This window comes from Agelaius tricolor, unplaced genomic scaffold (genome assembly GCF_023055355.1).
Source record: "Agelaius tricolor isolate 1412-34295 unplaced genomic scaffold, bAgeTri1.0.p SCAF_10, whole genome shotgun sequence".
Classification (NCBI taxonomy): domain Eukaryota; kingdom Metazoa; phylum Chordata; class Aves; order Passeriformes; family Icteridae; genus Agelaius; species Agelaius tricolor.
The window spans coordinates 33165587-33190595 of NW_027269270.1; the positions used below are offsets into that span (position 1 = coordinate 33165587).

Consider the following 25009-nt stretch of genomic DNA (forward strand, 5'->3'; position numbering starts at 1 on the left):
CTTTCCCCCTGTTCATTTTAGAAAACTGTCTTCCAGATGTTGGTAGTTTTTCTCTGTAATATTAGCACAGCAAGAATGACACGTAATTGTTTTCCTCCCCATTTAATTGTACCTATGTGTTCTTAAGTCTATTACATGCTCCGCTTCATGCTTCACCCACTTTTAAAACATGCAGATAAATGAGTATCAGCAGAAGACTATTTTAATGCAGGCCCAGGGTCTTGTACAGCATCTTCTCTACAGGCTGCCTCTATAAAAATTAAAAAAAAAAAAAAAGAATGAGAAAAACTCAAAAGAACAAAAAACTTAAAAGAAAAATTCTGATTCCAAATTCTGGATTCTTTCCTGGGGAAAAAATATAGACAGATCTTTTTTCTCTTCTTTTTCAGAAACACTTAAAACTATCTGTCACATTCCCTGATTCCTTTAACAGTGAGAGAAAATGAATATTTTTCAATTTCATCCTTAAAAGGGATATTAGGTCAATCTACTGTGTCTTTTTTCTCATCTGTTTTCTCTTAGTTTTATTGTTTTCTCTGCATTGTAATAATTTTCCTGCACTTCTCAGAAGAGTGACCAATCTCTAGGGGACGGGGAAATATTTGACATGGACAATGGTTTCCTTAAATCAAATTTCAGCATTTTCTCAGGTGTTAGAGAAACATTGATCAAATAACTGAATTATTAAACTGCCTCCTAATGAAAGTTCTCTTTTAGAAACCCCAAAAAATCAGAAGCTGAGCTATCAAATCATGAAGATTTTTGCTGCAACAGCACTATGAGAAAAATAGGGATGGGGACTTTACTGGAGATTCGTCCACCACTGAGGGGGAAAGGGAGAGAACATGATCCCATCTGACACTAAAAATCTTGCTAGGTTAATTACCACCTCCCTAAGCAGAGAAATGAAGGCAGGGAGGGCATTCTCATGATGACAACCTCTACCCAGTAGCAAGGTTTGCATTTTCCCAAGGCTGAAGACAATTTTGCCCTGACAAATCCAATCAGTGATACTCAGGCGTACCCTCTGGAGCAAAGCTTCAATTTTTGAGGATACACAGGGCAAAAAGAGGGACTGCAGTAGGTCATTATTAAAATATTTACAGTATGGCTTGGCCAGGGCTGAAATGGCACAGCTGGCCTGAAGTCACATCAAGGTCTTCTGGCATTTGAGTGTTTCCCCAACGGCTTTGTGCAGTAAAGTGTTAAGTCCCTCCTGAGCATTTTATGTATTTGAGGCAATAACTTTAAAATAAAAAATTGCAACCTTAGAGCAAAGCTGCTATTTTGAGAATTTTAAGCCATTATTGACTCCTGTCAGATCAGTTTCTAGACTTATTGACTCTAGAAGTAAATATAGACTGAGAGAAAGCGAGGTCAAGTCAATATTTATCTTGCAGATCAATACATTTTGATACTAACCAAAAATTAAGCTCAATACATGCATATATTATATGCAACAAGGTTAGGAGAGATCCATTCAGAAAATTTGTCAATTTGAAATTTCCCCACGGAATCCAACCTTTCCTATTCAATTTCCATTAGAGAGTCTGTCCCTTTAAGGGTGGTTAAGTGACAGGAATCACAATTCCACGTCCTCCAATCAGGTGAGGAAAAGAAAAAGTAAAAAAAAAAAAAAGTGAAAAGATGGGAGTGTGGTTGAGGTATTTGGAAGAGGCAGGTGAGTTATGGAGGTATATGGGGATTAAGGTAATATGGAATGTGATTTATGCAATGTTCTACCTGCAAGGCCACTTTGGATGGACCTTGGGACAACCTGGGCCAGCGGAAGGTTTCCCAGCCCATGGCAAGCTGTGGAATGAGACGATCATTAAGGTCCCTTCCAACTCAAATAGTTCTGTGGTTCTCTGATTCTAAATATGAAGAAAAGGTGGAAGAATGTGGAGGTGGGCTTGCAGCAGGATGTGGCACCGGTTCTAAAAGGGGGCAGCAGGAGCTCCTGAGCCGCAGCACATGGGATGCAGTGGTGGTGGAAGTTAGGGAGTTTTCTGTGTGGACTGAGCTGATATTTCCTGGTGAAGGGAGAAGAATTGTAAACTATGTAAAGATTGGAAAAGCCTAAAAAAGCAGAAATCAAGTAATTTAGTGTTTAACACTCCCACTTTACAATAAGACAAGAAAAGGGCAACTTTGTCATCCAGTCTGGCACAGCATGGGTAGAAATTTCACCTTCCCTTCCCTTCCCTTCCCTTCCCTTCCCTTCCCTTCCCTTCCCTTCCCTTCCCTTCCCTTCCCTTCCCTTCCCTTCCCTTCCACATTTTTACAGTTTTCCCACCTTCTTTTATCCCCTTTTCCTCCTTCCTTTTTTTCCTTTTTTTCCCATTTTTTTTTACTCATTTCCTCCCCGTCTATTTATTTTTTCCTTACTCTTTTTTTTTTTTCCTTCATTTTTTTTCCTTCATTTTTCCCCCTCCTAAGCTTCTATCACAGCCCAGGATGCATTTGCACCCCAGATAACAGCGGTGACCTCACATTTACATAGCACCTCTCACCCCAAAGGATCTCCAAACGCTTTGCAAATTTAACACAGGCTGTTCTCCACCTCTCCACACTTGGAAATCCCTTCCCCTTCTGCTGGAGCCCAGGCAGCTCCTGCTGAGAGGGGCAGCACTTGCAGCACTCCCCAACAACTCAGGGAAAGGGGATTCCCTCTCCAAAAAAGACAAAAAAAAAAGTAAAATTCCAGCAATAATTTAGACAGGCTGAGTGTAATTACACAAATCTGGAATTTGGCCAGAGCACTGCAGGTACAGTGGATACTTTCCCAGGAAAAGTTGGATGTGCATGACCAGGAGGAAAGGGTGTAAAAGTGAGTGAATGCTCCTTGCCTTTTCAAACCACTGTTCTTTTCATCTGGGAAAAATATGCTGTAAAAATAAAACCTGTGTGGCTGTGCAAAACCCTTCCTTAGAGGCAATTTCAAAGAGAGTGGAGATGATAAAATGATATATTAATTGGTAAAATATGATTTCATTCAGAATGAAGTGGTGAATCTCACCAAATTTAGCTCTGCAAATGTAGCAAAGTATATTCCTCATCCAGCATAAAAAGGTGGCATTTGTTTGATTTTGGTTTGATGAATTATTAATTTTATCACAGCTAAGATGACAGCTAATATTAGGACATTGAATTATTAATTTTCAAATGTGGCAATAAAAAAGCAGAACAAACACAAATTGAGACACATTTTAAGTGTGAGGTGACTTGCTTACATAATGTGTGTGAGAAAACAAAACTGCAGAGACAGAGATTTAAACCTTGCCAAGCAACTCCCTTTGCCTTCAAACCTCAGGTATGATTTTTAGCCTTACTTCAGAAACAGTATTCCTTGACTACTCTAATGTGCATGTTGGATATCCTGCTCCTCCTGTATTCTCCAGCCAAAAAAGTGTCTCCAGGTAATTTTTCTGGCTGTGGATACAGTTTAAGGGCCAAAGAATAATAAGGGAATGTGTAACCTAGGTAGAACATTTCTTTCTTTCTTTCTTTCTTTTTCTTTCTTTCTTTCTTTCTTTCTTTCTTTCTTTCTTTCTTTCTTTCTTTCTTTCTTTCTTTCTTTTTTTATTTTTAGGATGAACAGGTTGAAGAGTACAAGAGAACATTATTTAGTTTATTCTTTTGCTCTTCTTTCCTGCTGTTTTTTTCACCACTGCTTGTCATGTGGCACAGGGTAAATAAGCACTTCAGGGCTTGTTTCCTTAAAACTGTTTCTGTGAGGTTTCAGCCTTAAGAGCCAGCACAGGATTTATCTGGCTCCACTACTGCCCTACAGGCTAATACTGATTTTCCTGTCAAATGTCTCCTTTGCAAATATTCTTCCTTCCCCTACTCTCCAAATGAAGATGGGAGCTTTGAAGTCTTTCTTATTCCATGGCAAAATAGTCAACAAAACATTTCCAAATGTCATACCTTTTTTTAATTTTATTTTTGAGAATCAGGCCCTGGTGCAATGCTGCCCCTGAATGTAGGGTGAAACAGGGATCTGAAAATGAGCACAACTCGTGTCCATCAGGGATGCTGACAAGTATAGGTGGGTTTTTGAGGGCAGTATTCCCAGGCCAAAGAAGAGAAACAGCTGTCTGTCCCCAAGCCTCATTGGGAATTAATCCAGCTCAAAGCTGGATTAACTTCTATTTAAAAAAAAAAAAAAAAAAAAGGCCACAAACTTGTATTCCACTGCCACATATGGCGATTATTTAGACTACAAATATTAGGCAGGGCTAGCTGGTTGGGTACTAAAGAGAGACTGATTTAAATCACTTATTTTTATCCTGCTGACAAAAAGGGGTGGGGGAGAAAAAGCATCTGTCACCCATGTGAGTTCAGAGGGAGGCCATGGCAGAGGGACAAGGGCAGGAGGGGCTGGAGTGTCCCAAGGGAACGCGGTGTGAGAGCCCAGCTGTGCCCAGGAGGGTCTGCTCCAGAGCCATGAGCTCACCTGGCCGCTGGAAAAGGGGGGAAAGATGAGCAGGGATGGGAAAAATGGGAGTTTGTTTCATGAACAGGGCATTCCTTGGGCTTTTATTGCAGTATGAGCCTCGTTACGTAGCTGAGACAGCAGAAAGATGGCAAAAGCTCCACAGTTACAGCTAGTTCTAATTCCCTCTACTCTTTCTAGTTCTAAAGCTTCTAAAAATCATCTTCCCTTTCTATTCCCCACAGAAGGGATGCTGAACACTGGAGGAAGTTGATTTCTCCTCTGATCTCTCTGCTGATCCCAAGTGGGTTATTGCTGTGCCCAGAGTGGGCCTCAGAGCTGGAGTGCAGGTAGGCTTTGAAGTGCAGCTTGCATGGGAAGGCCAAAAAGCATAAATTTATACTCACCCTCACTGATTGAACCTGTTTATTGCTCAGATGGGCTTTGACCTGCTGTGTGCTCACCTGATAATTTCAGCAGGGACAAAACCTTTTCAAGAAGTTTTTCAGGCATGGCTGTGACCTGAAGTGCAGGTGTGGCAGGAGTTAAAGGTAACATCTGCTGCAGATGTGGGAGCACTCACAGCAAAATCCCAAACACAGGCTGGAGCTTTGACTGTAAATACAGACTTGGATTAAAAGGAGTAGGAAAGTTGTGGTGCTGTCCTAAGGAATGGGGTCTATTTGCCCATTTCTATTTCCTAAGGAATGGGGTCTATTTCCCTCTTGTAGGGAAGTGGTAGAGATGAAGTTCTGTAGTGGTTTTGGTTTGCCAATTTGAGATTTAGCTAATTTTGAGATTTGAAAAACCAAGACAAATTTCTTCCTTAGATTCATTTTATCATGGACCTCTGCTTCATTCCATTAACTTTGAAAAGAAACCTCCTTTTTTTCCCCTATTTTTTCTTTTTAATTTTTTGGGTTTTGTTTGTTTGTTTTCCATTTCAGTGGGGCATTCCATGGTCACACACCTGCCATGGCAAGAGAAGGGATTCATGGGTGTATTTCATTCATCCTTGGTTTACATGTTCATGAACAACACAACCTTTTTTCCCTCCCCCCATGCAAAATCAGTGGAGTTTATAATAAGTACAAAACCCCAAAATACAGCTGGTCACATCAGAGTGAGTTTCAAATCTGCCTGACTGTGCTCAACCAAAACCTGAGGCTTCTCTGCTCTGGGTTTGTACACAGTGGTGGGCATTGCATTACCCAAAATTCCAATATCTGCCATGAAGCAACTGTTTTCCTAGTGGAGCCCAAAATCTTTTTGAGGGTTCTCCTCTCTTTAAGAGGAAGAGCCAAAAAGAATTAAAGGATAACCCAGTCTCACCACTTTTTAAAGGTGATTCTGAGTGTGTGGGTTTGAATTTCTCTGGTTTCACACATTGCTGGTTATGTTGCCTATTATAAAGGATTCAGTAAGACACACTTTCTCCCAGTGGTATTTTATTTTGACACATCTCAAATGAAAATACAGCTCATTATTTTATACCGGATTCAAATTCGTTGTCACCTGGTTTTCATGCATTAAAATGTGATTCATTTTTTGCTGTAGGTACATGAAAAAGCAGAATGAGTCTGTAATGAGCCTATTTAGTAATTTATTTATCTGTTTTTTTGGTCATCCAAAACTGGGGCAAATGTCAGGCTTTTCTTCTTTTACAATGTGTCTGTGTTGAGAATGCCAGTGCTCTCTTGTCTGGCCCTGTTGCATTCCTTATCTTCATGGTTTGGCTCTCAAGAGGCATATTTAAATTGTCATAAACATAGTAAAACTTTTCAGGAGAAAACACTCAGAGACCTTGTTTATTTAAGTTTTAAAAATATTATTTATCATGCCCTGTAAAATATCATGTTTCAATCCTCCAGGGACAGGGCAGCGTTTTCAAACCAGTCATAAGCTGAAAGTTTGTAGAGGATGCAAATTAGGAGCTTGATTAAATAAAAACTGGTGTTAAGTCTGTGCCTGGTGAAGTTTCTCTAGTCACAGCAGCAATTAATGTGGGGCCAGCTAAGCAAATCTGTTGTGAACACGTTTCATTTTATGCAACATATATACACACAGAAAGCATGAAATTTTGGCCCAGGTGGATGTGCCAGTCTGTTGAGATTACCTGATCCAGGAAGTGTTTAAAATTATGGAAACCACAAGAGATCAATACTTCTCCAAACGTCTCTGGCACATTGAATGGATTCTTTTCAAGGGAATGAACTTCTTTTGCAAGGTTTCAACAATACCCAGTCCTTGTCTGAAAAAGGAGCCCATTTAAACTTGTGATTAACCAGAACCAACATTGCAGAGGTGGCCTCTGATCCCCACGCTTGAATTGCAGTCTTGGAACAGGGTGCAGAGGCTGGATTTAGTCTGAATTTTGTTTCATTTGCAGTAGAACGGCAGAGCTGGCAAGCTCAGGCACTACCAGTGCTTTGTGGAAGCTGACATATGAATTTGTTCTACAAATGTGCCAGGAACACACTGATCCAACAGTTAGATCACTTCCAGAAGACACAGAGTTGGATCTCTGAGCTGACTTCAAACTCTTTATTATTACTATCCAGTAAAATTAAAAATTCTGCATCAAGAAGCCAGGTGATGAATGCAGCACTCAGTGATATCCCCTGAAAACATTCCCATCTTCAAATGGACAAAATGAAAGAAATAAATAGGCTAAAATACCCCACTCCTTCAAGCAGAGAAGGTCACACTCCTCTCATGGCCTTTGGGACTGGAGGTTGCAGGCAGGTTTTGGGGGTTTGTGCTGGATTTTGGTGGGACAAAGAAACTGAAGCGAGTTTTGGTTGCAGGAAAGAGAAGGAGTATCTGTGGGAAGGATGGACAGGCCATCAGGAGGAAAGAGAAAACAGGTAAGACATAAAATCTCTTCAGCATTGTGTTGGGGTAATTCCTGCAGATTCATTACATGGAAGAACGTTTTTAACTCTTTTTGTCTTTTCCATATTTTTAAAAAGTCTTAATCCTTGTGTATCATGACACAGAGTTCCTTTTCTGCACTTCTATTAAAGGCCACTAACTTTAAGTTCTGATGTCTTAACTATTTTTATATTCCTGGATCTAACCTGCTGATAGCTGAACATGCTGTTTGAAAAAACGGTCCCAAGGGAAAACACCATAGAAAGGAAATATATCAATAAGGAAATACTAGTAACTGTGATGTGATATCATTTGTGCTTTATTTCTGAATGGATCAGAGGAAGCTTGCCTGTCACTGCAAAAGGGAAAGGATCTGAGAATGAACTCTGTCAGAAAATACTACATTATAAACTCCTCCTTCTCTGGGAGAAAAATATGTTTCTCCAAAAAAAAAAAGTATAATAATAATAATTATATGTTGATTTTAAGTACTGTGTGAGAATGAAGGAAATAAGAGCTGCAGAGACAAGGAGGAATCCTATGGTGTGTTCACACACCAACAGTCAGAGAGGAGAGTGGAGGGTAAAAAATGGGGAGCTGCTGTATCCTGGGTCATTAACATTGGCCATGTGTGAGTTTTTCCTCAGTGCCTCTCATTTACTGTCCTGTGAGGAACTGAATGAAATTTTTTCCTGGTAACTCTTCTTCAGTTCCTTTAATACTTGAAGGTAGTGGAAAATTAAGAGAGAGCCCCCACTGACCTGCTGGATCCTGCTGCCTCCAGCAGCTCAAGGACTTTTAAATCCATTTTAAAATTAAATAAACCCACAAAATTTTAAACACTTGTTATTCATCCAAACTATACATACAGTACAAGCTAATGAAGTTATTTCAGTTATCATGGGTTTATCCTCACAGTGACATTGAAAACTCTGAGCATCCTTTTCATAAATGCTGATACTTTAAGGAAAGAAAATCTGTTCTTTAGTTTTCATAGACTCACAGAATAGTTTGGGTTGGGAGGGAACTTAAAGCTCATCCATTTCCACCCCTTGCCATGGCAGGGATGCCTCCACTGTCCCAGGGTACTGGGAGACCCCATCCAGCCTGGCCTTGGGCACTTCCAGGGATCCAGGGGCAGCCACAGCTTCTCTGTGCCAGGGCCTGCCCACTGAGATTTTCTTCCTAATGTCCCACCTAACCCTGCCCTCTGCGAGTTTGATTCTACTCCCTACTCCCCCTTGTCCTGTCACTTGTCCAAAGCCCTTCAAGCAGGCGTGGATAAGGAATGGCTGGAATTTGTCCCATTGCTGGGAGCTCAGGGGGCAGGGTAACCATCTCCTTACCAGCTGTCTCTCCAAAGACAACAAAAACCAGCAGAAGCTGGTGAAAATTTTTTCCTTTCACATAAATTTGTTCCCTTTTCTTTGTCTTTTTTTTTTTTTTTAATTCCATTTTTATTTTCTTCTGCAGTTGCAAATGTTTTGGGAATCCATCATCTTCCCAGGTTGATGGCAAGGCCCTCGTGACCCAGCTGTGAGTCACCATTCCCAGCTGGGTGGCTCTGAAGAGAGACAAGGAGCTCAGATGTGTCCCTGATTCCCCACCAGCACAGGCCAGGAACATCTGTCTGCTCCTTCCCTTCCTTCAGACGCTCCCAAGGAGGGGGCAGACAGGCAAGCAGGAATATGAAAGGGAAAGGATCAACTGGCCATGTTGTATTAGCCAACTTAAATAATTCCTCTTGGCTGTGGAAACAGTCTTCCCATCCAAAGCTGCTTTTTTTTTTTTTTTTTTCCCTTTCCTTTATAATTTTTTTTTCCAAACAGGAACAATTTATTTCCACTTTTGGGCAAGTTTCTTGGCCAGGGGCGAGCTCTCCCCATTGCCTCTCATGAGCCACTTCCAGGTGCCCCCCAAGTGACCTTAGAAAGTGCCTCGGGGACCCAACTTTGGTGAATAGCAAAATCAAAATATGCAAATGGAGCCTGGATGATCCCATATATAATCATGCAAACATTTTTCCTGCACTGCTGCCTGTGCCCAGCTTCCTGCCCTACTGCTCTGAGTGCCTCAGCACTGTCTATAGCTGTTGAGCTGAAGCACCCGGGGATGGCTCCTGAAGCAGGAAGAGAGTTCAATCTGCAGGATGGTTTTTCCAGACACTTTCTTTCTCATTCCCCCACAAGATAGTTGCTATTCCTCCGGATTTCACTGTTGTAATTTGGATGCCTCTACTTCAGAGCCAAGAGGAGATAAATGCCTCGTTCAGCCTCTTCAGTCCACTCTAGTTCTATTTTAGTTTGAGGAGCCTGTGCTACTTGGAGAGTGGGAGCAATTCCTGCCAATAACTCAATCTTTCTCTAAAGTTCAGCATCTCATGCTGGGAAAAAAAAAAAAAGAAAAAAAGTGAAAAGTAAAACAACACGATGCAGTGCAGGGAGCTGAGTCCTGGAGTCAGGTTTAGGTGACAAAAAGTGTGAATGCTGAATTCCAGAATGGGATGGGTTGGGAGGGACCTTAAAGATCATCCAGTTCCACCCCGTGCCGTGGGCAGGGACACCTCCCACTATCCCAGGTGCTCCAAGCTCCATCCAGCCCAGCCTTGGACACTCCCAGGGATCCAGGGGCAGCCACAGCTTCTCTGGGTACCCTGTGCTGGGGCCTCCCCACCCTCCAGGGAAAAATCCCTTCAAGGTAGAAGTGATGAAGTTCAGCTAGGAATTTTATCTCTTTATTTGTAATACTCTATGCAGTATTAGCAAAAGCCTAAACTCTATCTATTAAAAAAAAAAAAAAATTCCATTTTAAATTTGTAATGAAAAAACCCTAAACTTTTGCAATCAATTAATTTTTACAAAATTCTTTATATAGTTTGGGTTAATTTTTTTTATACAGTCTCAAGGAATGATTGATTTTCACAGCAAGCCTTCTGTCTGAGCCTATAGGAAAGCATTCCCCGTGCTATCCCAGTGGGTGTGAGATGGGAGCATTCTGTGGGCTGAGGAGCAAGGGGAGAGGAAGTGTCATCCACAATATCTGAACAATGAACAGAGCACCTTCCCACAAAGTCAATTATCCTTTCAAAACAACCATCACACATGCTCAGGAACCAGATGTTGAAATTGTGATATTAATCTAAAGGGAAGGTTGACTTTATTTTTTTTTTTAATGTTGGCTTTTTGAGGATTAAGTTGAATATTTTCAATATAGTTGATAGAAGAGAGCCATATCCTCAAAGCCTATTTGTTTAAAAAACTCACTATTTTTTTTCTGGAAAAAGCATGAAATTAAAAACCCATTGTATTTCTCATTATATTTGATTTGAGTTAAAAATTGCCATACCAGCTTATGTTTTTTAAAAATACATATGCATCAAAAATTACACATCCACCAGTGTGGACTGGGCTTGGAATAACCTGGTCCAGTGGAAGGTTTACCTGGTCTAGGGGTAGGAATCATGGAATGATTTGGGTTGGAAGGGACCTTAAACCCCACCCCATCCCATCCCACTCCTGCCATGCTCAGGGACATCTTCCACTTTTCCAGGTTGCTCCAAACCCTGTCCAACCTGGCCTTAGACACTTCCAGGTGTTCATTTAAATTAATGCTTTATAACTGTAGCAGCCCCTGTGCTCATTCAGAGACTTTTCTTATTTATCCAGTTGGACATGCTAAATTACTTTTATCATAATGCTGGAGAAATTATTGTCTTACCTCTCTTAGGACATGCTGGAAGGTTTATTCTCCCCTTGCTATCTAAGTAGTTATACTCATAAATCCTTGTGCATTGAGAACAGAATGGACTTTATATGCCCAGAAATTTCTTATGATTTCTAAGCTATTATCCCCAAATCCTAATTAACCATTATTAAAAATAATGTGTCCTTTTTGGAATGTGAGATATAGCAGCATGATAAGATACGATGTGAAAATCCCAAATATCACATAGTGTAATTCTGCTGCTTTACTTTTCTCCTTTTATTAGAGATTCCCAACATACTGCTGCATTTCCATTCCAAGTGGCAAGATTCAATAGCATATATTTTGCAAACTGCCAAAACAGAGCCATTGGATTTAGTTTCCTAATAATCAAACAACTGTATAACGTGCCTGCACATGTCAGGGACTGAAGAAAGCAAATTTATACACAGCACCCTGTATTTTGTGGATAGCGATAACCCACCCAAATCTAATTTAATCAAATATTTAAAGAGGTAAGAATTAATTTTTAAAGAATTGAAGTGAACCATAACTAGGAAGAAATGTTATTGTTTATTTTTAATGCCAGAACAGTATTCCTGATGCATTTTTAATATTTCATTAAGGCAGTTACTTTCATACTGTATTTTTTCAAGTTTTTGTATCTCAGTGATACTTTTTTTCCCTGAACAGAGGTGAAATATTGCAGGCAAACTCAAGGCTTGAACTGATACATTCTTTGAGGATCTTTTGTCATAACTAATTAAACACAACCAGAAGTATTTTTAAACAAGTTAAGACACAACACCTGGTTGGGAGCCAGGCAAGGGCTTCTTTTTTTAGCTTGTGACTCTGTCCTTCCCATCAGACACAATTTTCTATCCTCTTTTTTGAGCTATTATTCATAATTCTTACCTTTTAGGAGAGGTATTTTCAAGCAGGGTTCTAAACCCCACCACCCCCTGTGCCCTCCAGAGCTCCAAACTGCTCTGTCTTGGTCTTTTGTTTTTTTGATGAAGTGTCTCTCACATTTCGAGCCTTTTATACTCAAAACTGTGGAAGGCTGTTTATTGCACTCTGGCTCCAGCCCTAGTTAAAGGTGTGAACTACCAAAGTGGAAGGGAGCACATGCACATTAACACTGCTGTGGGAAACACTGCCTGACAGATGGATGCATGTTAAATGGATGTTGGAAGGAAGGTGTTTGCAATAAAAATCTTGAGTATGGCAACAGAGGAAGACCACACACAATTTTCCAGCTTTATGTCTGCAGTATATAAGGGTCAAGCTTGTTATAGTCCTCCTGGTTTCTTTTTTTTCTTTTGCTGTCACAGACTTTGCTCTGCTGCTCTCCACAGCTTTGACAAGAAGGTGAAGTATCAGGGTTCAAATGCCACATATAAGTGGTTGTATTTGAATTCCTACGTGCACAGACACGTTTCTATTTGCTATTTCATAGCAATATCTCCAAAGAAGGGCAGTGGAGCTGGAGAAGGCTCTGGAGCACCAGAAGTGGCTGGGGGGAACCTCAGCCTGGAGAAAAGGGGGCTCAGGGGGACCTTCTCCCTCTCCACAGCTCCCTGACAAGAGGGAGCAGCCAGGTTGTCTCTCCTCCTCAGTATGAAGCAATAGGACAAGAGGAATGACCTCGAGTTGCATCAAGGGAGGTTTAGATTGGGAATCAGAAAGTTTCTTCATGGAAAGGGTTATCCAGCCCTGGCATAGCTGCCTAGGGCAGTGGTGGAGCCCCCATCCTCAGAGGAATATAAAATGTGTGTGGATGTGACAGTGAGGGACATGGTCTAATGGTGGGCCTGATGATCTTAAAGATCTTTAGACCTAAGTGATTCAATGAAACATTAATAATTTTGCTTTTTATTTTAAATACATGGCTATTTCCAGGAGCCAGAGGATGTGAGAAGCTGTGGTATAAATTGTCAGTTCATTCAGTGAAAACATAACAAAATGGTCTAAGGATAAGCTGAGTTTCTCCAGTTTCAGTTACCAGGTCTTGACCTGTGGAGGATGAAGGAGATGTTCTTAACATCTCCCAAATACAGAACTGGGAATTTGACATGCAGATCTTCCTTTGTTTGTGAAAATGTGTCTCTGAGCAACCCTGAGAGCTGAAGTGTTGAAATCCTGGCTGAGAATATATATCCAGGATTAGGTACAGATAACTGGGAATAGTTATCTGGGATTTCTTAGACACTCCTCTGGTTGGGAACTTGGTTATAAAAATTCTTCCTTTTTTGTCCCCAAGGTATTGTTGTCAGACACTTTGCACCTGAAGATTTTTCCTTCCCATTATTGAACTTTTCCTAACCCAATGTGCAAGGAACTTGACTGGGAGCATGGCAGGGGAGAGGAGCTTTAGGCAAGAAGATGTCTCCTTATCTGACACGAAGTTGATGGTTCCCTTAGCTGTTCCCTGTACACAAAATAAGACTTTCCAAGCAGAGAATTGTATTGTCTATATTTTTGCTCTTTTCTGAAAATATTTTTGGCTAAACTATCTCCTTCCTACACAAGGAAATTTTGCACCCTCTACCTCAGATGAACTGTTTTTTCTTTACGTATGGAGCTCTTTTTTAAACTGAGTTCATAACTCAGTTTCAGTTTGCTTCTTCTCGTTTTCAAATATCTAGTCCAGGAATCTTTTCACCTGAGATTATCAAGAAAAAAAAAAAGAAAACCCAAACACGTGAATAACAGCTACGTACAGTTTACAACTTGTAGATTTGAATTTGTTTACATAAATTTGCAAATCTGAAAGGATCTGTGAGGGAAGGGAACACAACACAAGTCTCAGGTTATTTGTGGTTTTGTGTATTTGTGCTCTAAGCTTGCTTGGCTTCATGGAGACCTCCTTAGAAGTGGTGCTTGTGCTATGACAGTGGATGGTTCATAGAGTCTTAAAATATCCTGGTTTGATGGAAAAGAGGGCAAATTCTCCCTCCAAAACTTTTGAATTGGGGAGGAGCATTTGAAGGCACAGAACTGGAATATGAACATTCACACCCACTGTACCAATGGTTCAAAAATCCTGTTTTCTCCCTCAGGCCCAGCTCCAGCAAGCACTTACACACATGCTTAACTTTATGCACACGAGTAATCCCATCAGTTTATTGGGATTATTCCCATATGTGTAGTTACACACACGTAAGTGTTTGCAGGATTGGGCTCTATTTCCCTCGCAGTGCTTTGAAACCTATGGTAGAAAATGCTGTGTGCAAGTTTGGTCTTGCTTAATGGCCAAACATTAAAATATTGCTTAATGGCCAAACATTAAAACTGAATTTTTCTGCTGAAACAAATGGGGCTGTGCCAGCTTGTCCTGTCCTTTTCTGTGTGCAGTTTGAAGTCTCTAATTTTTTTTTGTCTAATTTGTGACTATCACAGCATGAAAAGGGGATTGGAAAGATAATTAAGAGCAAAAATATCAAGAGTGGAAATTCTCCATGTCTAGAGGTTGCTCTATTCCAAATCTTGATTGAAATTTTGAATTTCTTTTAGAAAATATTCATATGTGTGCAAAATATCATCCTCTATGATGAAATAACCTGTAACTATTTCAGCTCTGAAGAAAAGGTTTACCTTTCAAGTGTTTAATTATTGAAGTTTATATGCAGACAAATTTATAGGAGAAAAGTATTTCCAGGGAAAAATAAATAAATATCAATAAATAAATAATAAATAAATAAATAAATAAAATGTATAAATCTGGATGCTCAGTGCAGGCAAACTTGCATGTACAGGATGAGCACTGCCAAAAAAAAAATATCCACCAAACTTTTTAAAAAATAACTGAACTTACCCTTTCCTCCGACTTAGGGAGTTTACTTTTAATTTGAAATTCTGCAGCCAAGATATTATTTAAAAATTTAAGGCAAGTAACCATCTGCCATAAATGATAGAAACAGAATATAAATAAAATAGTGCTTGTAGTATTCCAATGGAAATCACATGCCAAACGCTTCCACAGCCGAGGCAGCAGCAATACTTTCAGATGTCAGGAACAAAGGCAGAGAAAGAAGTTGCTTTGGCCAGGACATGCTTTGCTGTGCATGGTGTCTCTTCTTGGCTGTCCTGAAAGACAACATTATTAAGCAATTTGGGCTGGAGCATCATTATGCCCCATGAAGAATTTAAGGAAGATCTTGACTTGAGCATGCTGCAAGAGGAGTCCTGCTGTGCTATTTGGTATAAAAGGATAATCAGTCTTATGCCACTGGCACACTGGAACACCTAATGGGATATGCTGGGCATCGATGTTCAAGGTTTTATATAAGGTAACAGCTGCCTTGGTCAGGCAGTTAATTAAATGTGTTAATTTTCCATACAGGCAGCAGTAGTGACAACAGATCCGAGTGGGATTTTATGACATTTCGGGGTTCCCTTATGTGATCACAGCGATGGAGCGCACCCACATCATCCTTCACATCCCTGCCTTCCCCCTTTGGACATGGGGAAATTTGGAAATTCACTCCCTGACTCCATTAATTTTAGAGCAATGGTAATGCTCTGGTACCACTTACTGCATGTTGCCAGTTGTTCCAACTCCAGTCTTGAAAAGCTGTTTGGGCTTATTCCCACTCCGATATTGGTTTAGTCAGAGATGCAGCAATTCATTTACAAGGCAAAAGTGCTTTTTATTTTCTCCCTCTATCTTACATTCCTTATTAGAAATGTTTAATGAGCAGATATGTAGCCTGGAAATAAAGCAGTGTGATATTTTTGAATAGATGGTGTGTTCTTCAGATGTAGAATTACAGAAAATTATCTGCTCGTTCTTGATAGTTTGGCTTGTACAACGTTGCAGGATGACAAATTCAACCTTTTCTGTACATTATTACTTTCATAACATGATAATAACTCAAATGCATCAAGAAAGAGAAGGTAAATGGGGACAATTCGTGAAAAGGACTAGGAGAACATATTTAGAAGTAATGGTCTGACAAATATGCAGACTGAATAATATAAATGAACTGAACAAGTTTCCTCCCCACCAACTGGATAATACAGTGTGAAGGAAAGTGGAAGAAATGCAAAATGCCAAGTTAGGCATGTGAGGACTGACCAAAAATGAGTCACACTCCCACGCTTTTGGCTCGCAATTCGAAATATTTGTTTTTAGTTGATTGGGTAGCCACTAAAAGTATATGGCGAGCTTCGTTTGAATTTGATCTGTCACTTTTTTTTGATGGGTGACAATGATTTTATGACATATGTCACACCGTGTCACATCACTCACAGCACATCAAGTCACGCTCTATCCCATCATTTCTGAAGGCAGCAATGCCACTCAACACGACGTGACGTGACGGGATGGAACGCAACTCAGAGGCTGAGAAAACAACGGGAAACTTCTGGAGGTGCGACATGGAACCCCCAAAATTACACTGGAATGAGCCTTGGGAAGATCCCAGGAGCCAAGTGTGCGAAGTGGGGCAGCTGAGTGACTTCTGTCTTCGTGAAGGTGGGCTCTGAGTTGCTCAGTGTAGTGAGGCAGTGAGCAGTTACTCTATTCATGGTTGTTGTCACTGTTGTTAGCCTAAAAGTGAGTTCTTCTTTGCTGGAAAAATGAGCTTTGTGTCTGAAATGTGACAAGACTGGAACTTTCTCTGACCTGAAAGGCTGCATGTCTTTAAGTGTTTTAGAGCTTTAAAAATTTCTGAAACCCCAGGGGATGTCCAAAGCATAAACATCACTTTAAGCCGGGATTTAGCTGGATGTGGTCTTCTAATATATTTCAAACAAAGATGGCTGCAATCTTTACAAGTTCTGCTCTAGTTTTCTAACAATTATCTCCTTTCCTGTGTTATCTCCTTTCCAGTGTTTGTGTTGTATATGGTGTCTTATCTGTTTTTATTGACTGCAGCAAACTATTCCCATGTGCACAAAAAAAGGACCTTCAGCTACATCAACAGCAGGATATTTCCATTTAAATACACCACTTAAGCACAGAATGTGAAGTTCCCTCCATTTCTGAAGATTTCACTGGAAGAGCCTGAGTTCCTTAGCTGACAGGATTGCACCAGAGAAGTTTTTCGGGTAGGTGAAACTTCTTTAGTCATGTGCATAACCAAAGATCAGGTCCCTGGTTACCCAAAGCTACAAAGGGCTCATCAGTCCCATTAATCATTAGATTTCTTGCACTCTGAACGCGGTTTATCTGCATATTGCCAAATCAGGGATGGAAGCCCCATCCCTGGAAGTGTCCAGAGCGAGGTTGGACGGGGCTTGGAGCAGCCTGAGATAGTAGAAGGTGTCCCAGCCCATGGAAGGGGGTTGGAACAAAACAGTCCCACTCTTAAGTTGGTGAGTACTGACATGACGTCCAGAAGACTTGTGGCTCTAAATTCAAACAGAGAGATGGATTTAGCTATCTGAACTTTTTCACCACCCTCTTTTCTTGATTTCGTGTTAATGAGCTTCTTGTATATCCTTTACTGATCTTCAGGTCTGATTTTCCCTGTTAATTAGCTTGGAAATCATCCTTGATATCTGGAGTTTTCATTATGCTGCAGGGCAGATGAGACCTGAGCTGAGTAACACCTACCCCCCATTCCTTGGTGACATTTTCCCATTGGAAAAAAAAACCAAAAACAAAACAACTCCTGCAGTTCTCTACCTTTCTTTTCAAAATGCTGCTAAGTAATTTACAGCCTGAAAAACTTGAGATTCTTCCACCTTCCCTGCACACACCAACGAGGAATTCATGTAAATTCTCACTTTATTACCACACCTGTTAGAAATCACTGCTGCAACTTAGGTGTGAAAAAATGTGGCTGTCCTGTACCTAGTCAGGAATCCATCCCAGGCTCAGTGTAAGTGCATCACCACTGCTATAAAACAGACACAACTACTTTGGTGACATTCACTGTTACTGTACGTTGACAAGTTCCCATTTAATTTACTACATATGGTTCCATGTCTCCATAGCTACTCTCGTGAATTCATTATTCATTAAATAAGTGATGAATTTACTTAAATATTGCGGCCACATGGCGGACACAAATGCATTCTAATATTATTAACACGTTGCCAACTTGCAACTCTTCGAAGTCTGAGTAAATGTTTTGACAAGAAGAGGCAGCAAGAACAAATAAGTAGTAGCAGCCTAGATGAAGTTCAGCCATAGTTCTAACAGCTTTAAAGTCTTAACAGTGTTTTCACTGGGGCAATACCAGATAAATTGCTCTTATGTGTGCATACAAGAGACTAAAATTCCTTTGAAAGTTTATAATTTCTCATGGGAAAACACAACATAAAAGTTACTTTTACTCATAGAAAAACAACACCATATTTTCCTGTCAACCTTTGCTGTTGGGAATTTCAAACTTTTTGCATTTTTTCCCTGTGATTCTTTTTCGACCCAAGGGACAGGCATTTACAACATAATTTACTTTCAGCGTGTCTCTGTAAATCATTGTAATACTATCTATGGCTAGTGGGAAAAAAAAAAAAAAGAGCAGCACTCTCCAGTTGGACTGACAAACCACTTTTCCAAGACCTCAATAGCAAAGCAAAATCTCCCATTTCAGCAGGGCAGCACTGACATGGTGAGATACACAGAAGAAATGTATGTTATGAGGGCTTTTATATGAATTTTTGTGTTTAGAGGTTGTAATACTTACTGGGAAACATCTATTGAACTGTGTTTTCTCGCAGCAAAATATTCGGAATGTGTGGAGTATGAAACATACCTTGGTGGGAGAATTCTAGTGCAAAAAGAAAACTACTTATATTTCTTTTCTGGGAGTGTCAGTATGTTTTTTTTCCTACTGTCCTTAAGGCCTGTTGTTGTCACTGTTGTTGTACAGACTTAACAGTGTTGTCAGAGGTGAGGTGCTTTAAGCACAGGGTGCCATAAAAAAAGCTGGAAACCTGTAGAGCCTTTCAGCCTCACTTTTTGAGACTGCTGCTAATATCAAGGCTCATTCAGTTTTACATTAGAACTTGATGACTTGCACATTGGTTGAACCTTCACCTTTTACAACCTTAATGGGGATTTATTAGCTATTTCACAGTGTGTAAATTTGAATCTAGGTCAGATGAGGAAGAAAAATAGGGCAAATCTGGGCCTTAAGTATAACCTGCATATAATATATCAGGATAAAAAAAAAGGTGCAAAATTAAACAGATGATTAAAAGTGTCTAGAGCAGGCAGAGTTTGAAAAAAGAGCTTGATAAATTAGGGGTGTATGTAGGATTTTTTTTTTTTTCTGAGTTCAAACTCAGGTGACTGGTGAAAGTCTGGTTTCCACACAAATTCAGCAGATTAAGGAGTTAAAATAGCTTGTTAACCTGTTTCTGCTAACTGGTCGCAAGAGGAAATGTAACACAGGTGTGTTTGATATTCACAAGATTAAAGCTTTTGTCTACCATCAAATGTTCACCACATTAAAGTCGTTTTAATGAGGTATTGGGAGATAATGAATGTAAGCCTCTAATTCAGTGCAGCACAGACAGCCTGGCCCTGCTCTGACCCCGCTGCAGCCAGGTATCCAAACCAAGAGATTAGTCACACTCTTACACCAAAAATGTGTGCAGAATGGAACAGCCACTACCTGCTGCTCTCCTGCCCTGCTAAAAATGCTTTTGGTTCAGGTGCCTCGAGTGATCTGAAGCCTGACATCAGATATTCCCCCTGTGATGGCACCCATCCCTTACCCATTCCTTCAGGAAGATTATCTGTAGGGGAAAAAAAAAACACAGCTGGAGAGAGAAGGAAGGATTTTAATAATGTGTGTGCATGAGGTAGGCAAAAATGGCTAGAAATTAATACTATTTATGTTATTAATGTTATCATTCGCTCTGGTACTCAGGGATGTTCAGAAAGTCAATAGATGGAGTGAATAAAGGTTGGAAATGTCCCTGTGGTTCACCCAGCTCTGTACTCACTGCTCCATGGATCCAACCCTCCTGCTAAGCTAAGGTACACTGCCTGTTTGCTTATTCTTAATAGAATAAGCTCCAAATAAAAATAAAATTAAGATCCTGAAAGGTTCTCCAAACCAGATTTATTTTGGCATGCATATGCAGGAAACTATGTACTGTAGCAAGTTTTAAATACTGTATTTGGACACTAATTCTCAACTGCCGTCATCAGTTTGCTGACAGCCATCTGCTTGGACCCTGCTCCTTCCTCCCGTTCAGCACCGTTAAAGTAAAATATTGACAGAAACAACTTCTGCAGCAAAAGTGGAAAAGTTAATAACATAACTGAAGTCACACAGGATTTTTTTTTTTTTCTTCTCTCTCTAATGTTCTGGAGCTCTCCTACAATTTCGTTTTACTCATGCCTTAATTTAGAAGTGTCCCACCCCGGCTTAAAAATAGGCCAGTGTTGTGTAGCCAGCTATCTATAGATGGCACAGGTTCCTGAGGAGAGATCTAGAGCTGCAAGCGCTCCTGTAGAGTTCATGTGACTTCATGGGATGAGTAAGACACATGCTCCTGGAGGGATGTTGTCAGTCAGGGCTGGGAGAAGAAGTCATCACAGTCAGGTTGTCACCGTGGCTGCCAAAACCTGCTACAGCACGAGCAGCAGATTGATGGAGTTCAGATTTACCTGCAGAAGCATTTTGAGCAGTGATGTAGGCAGCCTGTGAAGTGCTGTACATCATCTTTACATCATTGCACACTGCTGGCTTGCAGCTCCTGGGGGTACCTGGACACTTCCAGAATGATCCTCAGCCTCCTTGGGCTGGGAATTTTTTGTTCTGTACGTGCCTTGTGATGACCCCCACGTTAATGAGTCTGAGATGCTCCAGTTCAGCACAGAGCAGGCTCTACCTTCAGCTCTTTGTGTTGAAATGTCATTAAAGCTCTTGCACAGGTCATAGGGCAATGCTCAATAAAAGACTTTGCCACTAATTATTTCAAAAAGGAAAGTGAACGTGAGCTCATGTACACACACACACACACACACATAGATATACATTCACATAAATAATTTATTTGTCATGCCTATTTATAATACATGAATCTTTTATGTTTTATGGTGATACCATTGCAGTTTGTAGATTTACATCTCTTATTAAATTCCCCACACAACAAAACACAGTGCTATGGAAATATATAGCCCCACAAACTGATTCAAGATTTCTAATCCAAGTGGTCTCACTGTCTGCAATATTCCTTTCTAAATTGTGCCATTACATCCCACAAATCGACTTGCAATGAAGGGTAATTTCTTTTTATTCTCTTACAGCTTTGTGGGAGAAAGGAAGGAAGAATTTATCCCCTAAAGAACAGCACAACAGTTTCCAGGCTGAAGTCCCTAACGTACACAACCTCCTCTGTGCTTCTGCAGACACAGACCCACCAGCCCTGTGAGAAGATGAGTGTGTTTACCATGTTGAAGAGATCAGCAGTAGATTTATTGGACAGGGTAAAGCCTTTGGGCAGATGAGAAAAATTCTAAAAAATCCAGTTTCCAAGCAGGAAATTTGAGGAGTGATGCAGAGATCGTGACAGAAGCTGAAAACTGCATGCAGAGACAATGCCTCAGTGTCAAACTTAACACATGAAAACAGCAACAATACATATTTTGGAGAAATGTTTTATATATTTGACCTGTTTTTTGGCTGTTTTTGTTGTTGTTGTTGTTGTTGGTTTTTTTTTTCCTGTAGAGAAAAAAATGAATCAATCTGCTCACCACCCTGAGAGAGTGCAGTGGCTGCCACTTCTTGCCTGGTGCACAGCCCTCAGGTCAGTGTGGGTGAGGAAGGTGAGCCCTGAGCACCCTCCGTGCTGGGCAGGGTGGTGAGAGGCTTCTTGTCCTCCCCTGTTCACTTCTGTCATCCCTGCTCAGTTTCCTCCCTCACTTTGGGGTAACCTCCTCAAAACTTGTGTGAAAATCCTTCACCACAGTCCTCCAAGAGGTCAATAACTCCAAACCCCTTTATAGACCATGGAGCTCTGTCTGTCCCCACACCTCACATGAAACATGCAGCCAGAAGTACTCACCCTGCACTACTTGAAGCCTCAAAGAAATTATTTTTCTCTTCAAGCAGCCCTCTGGACCGAAAGGTGAGGGTTCACTGTGAAAACAGGTGTTATTTTAAACAGCCTGTCACACGTGTGGTGAGGATGGCTTACCAGCCTCACCAGGCTACCTTGCAGCTTCTCTTTTATGGTCTGGAGCTGGAGGTGCTGCTGCAGCCTCAGAAAGCCACAGGCAGAAACCACACAAAGAGATTAAAGATGTGATAGGGAGAGGCAGGAGGAAATGCTCATTTTCTTGTGTGTGCTCTTCTGAAGGTAAACCACCTGCACAGGTCCATGAGTTTCTAGAGTTTGTTTGAAAGTTTCTGTCTGTTTGGAATTTGTTTGGAAGTTTCTGTCTGTTTGCCAAAGGAAAAAAAAAGCACCAGCAAACCCAAAACATGGAGAAATACTCAGCAGAATTAAGCATGGCAGGAAAACTTCACAAAGATGTTGTTGTTGCTTTACTCAACCATTTTCTCCTGGTCTCCATCTACAAGGGAGAAGAAAAAGTGACCCAGCACAGCTTTGCTACCTCTGTGCACATTGGTGGAAGTCTGTACTATTTTTCTCAATTAAAATCCCTGGGAAATGTGGTAACATTTAGCACAATGTGTTAAAGAAGGTCCTTTCTAGCTCTGTTCTCACCAGCTCTGCCTGCTTCCGTGCTGTGCAGCCCCTTGTGACTTTTTTCCCTGTTCAGCCATTTAGAACATTTAGATATTTTAGAGCCATTTAGAACATTTAGATATTTTAGGGCCATTTAGAACACTGAGATATTTTAGAAGTCACAGCGAATTCTGAGACACTTTGGACTGAAGATGGCATTTGTTGGTTTGAGTGGAACTATTTATTTTAATTTGCAAAGAAGTGTAGAGCCAGGGTTCTAGTGATCAAAATCCATCCCTGATGAGTGACGTGTGGAAAATTATTTTGCTTTTGTAGCATCTTTAATGCAAACGACTGTAAGGTTCCTGAATATTTGACATGAGGATGTATTTATTAGTGTTAATAGCACAAACAAGCATCATTAGAGCAGGCAGACACACTATTAAAGAGTTTATAGCAAAAAAACCCCCAAGCTTTCAGAATTGGATTAGAAATCTGATTTACCTAGAGGTAAATAAAACAATGAAGAGATAAAATATCAAGGGAATATCAAATAGAAATGTTCAAGGCCAGGTTGGATGGGGCTTGGAGCAACCTGATCTGGCAGAAGGTGTTGGAGCAAAGATGGTCTTTAAGGTCCATCCCATACCAAACAATTCTCAGGTTTTATGATTTTTAGCATACATTTGGGATAATAAAATAAAAAAAAAATCTTGGGCATCTTATTAACTAGTCAGAATATGAATAAATCTTGTTGTCTGCTGTGGTGCGGCAACATCAGAGAGATTTGGACTTTGTGGTGTCCATCAGAGCTGCTCCAGGGGGACAAAAGGCATCAGTCAATGTCCAGCTGCAGCCCAGGCCTGCTGAGGGGATTCCTCACTGTGGAACACGAGTCCAACCCAGAAGCTGGAAAAGGAGAGGAAAATCACTCAAGGTCTTTTCTATATATACATGCCAGGGAAGAGCAGCCCTTTCACACAAACTGCTGCCTGGTTTGGAGTCTCTGCTGCCAGCATTTGTGTCAGCTGAGCCTCCCAGGCTGACAGCTGACATTGCCAGAGAACCTGCAAGAGTTCCACCAGAAAAGTGTCACAGGAGAGACACTTCTGTGTGTCTCTTCCATTTTCCCAGCAAGCCCAGGCCCTCTCCCTGGCTGGCACGTGTGAGAAATGCTCTGTGCAGCCTCCTCTGATTGTGAGGTCACACCTTCCCTTAACGAGGAGTTTCCTAAAAGTTTACAGCGAGTTCCCTCGGTGGCACAGGTAGGGTTTCATTGATCTCCAGGCAGGGCTGCCACTATCAGAGGATGGGGTTCCAATTTCTGATTAATGAAAATTATAATTACGTACAGATAATGGGGAGGGAGACAGAGATGTTTCCATTTTACTTTAAACAAAGAAGAGTTAAGGCCTTATCTTAACTATGCATTGGCACTGCAATGCGAAATGGTCATGCAAAATTAATTTTTAATGTGTTCAATTTATATTAAAAATTTCTGCAAGTGTGTGATTTTTTTTTCTAAGGCTGGAGTGCTACTTCATTTACAATATTCCCTGAAGGTGTTTTTTTTTTTTTAAAGAGACTCTTAAACTGAAGCCATTTTAAGGGTTTTATGAGACATTATGTGAGCTTTCATATGCAAGTTAGTCGTTAAGTACCAGATATTATATTCTGTAATATGCTTAAGTGATATTAGAGGCTGTATATAGCCTGCAGTAATGGCTATTGCTGCTTTTTTAATTTATCAAGAAAATGTTGCTTAAATAAGGAGCAAATCAGTGCTTGGGTGTTAGAAAATATAAATGTAAAGGAAGTAACAATATTGTTGTGACATATTCTGTGCTCTCAGCTTCACTGGGAAGCAAAACCAGTGGCTGCTTTCTCCTACTCCTGCTGACACACGTGGTAAATCCCATATATAACATGCTGGACACATATAAAAAAGAGAAATTTTACTAAACAGGCATTGCTCCTCATGACTTTATGAGAATTTATAGCATGCCTTTGTTACCTGGATTTTTTTTAAAAAATCATATGATTCCTGGCATTCACACAAAGTAGCAACTCACATTTTGACTTAAGAGTGAAGTCTTTGACTGTTCAGCCTACAAAGGGAAATATTTTTGTTAAGCTGGATTCACCGGTCAAGCTATAAAAGAATAAAAAAAATAAACCACAACAAACCAACCCTCACACAGTGAACAAACTTTCTACTTTTTTCTCCACCCTCCCTCCTCTAATGTAAGAGGAAGGAAAAAAGAGAAAGCTTTGAGCTGACAAGTTTGTAGAAATGTAAAAGTCACTTGACTTTCCTTTCAAATGTGCCTCTAGCTCCTTGTCCTGACACCAGACTAAAGTCCATCTGTAGCTGTGCTGCAGAGAAGGGGA

General features: G+C 40.5%; 1 long non-coding RNA gene across 2 annotated transcripts; it reads left to right on the forward strand.

Annotated features, from left to right (window-relative positions):
* Nucleotides 1-7059: 7059 nt before the first annotated feature.
* On the forward strand, nucleotides 7060-21838 carry LOC139593933 (uncharacterized). 2 transcript variants are annotated; one of them, XR_011680441.1, is made up of 4 exons: nucleotides 7060-7305; nucleotides 16307-16493; nucleotides 16851-17068; nucleotides 21234-21838. It is a non-coding gene; the product is annotated as an uncharacterized lncRNA (long non-coding RNA). The 2 variants fall into 2 exon arrangements; XR_011680442.1 differs by having other exon boundaries at nucleotides 16896-17068.
* The last annotated feature ends 3171 nt before the right edge of the window (nucleotides 21839-25009 follow it).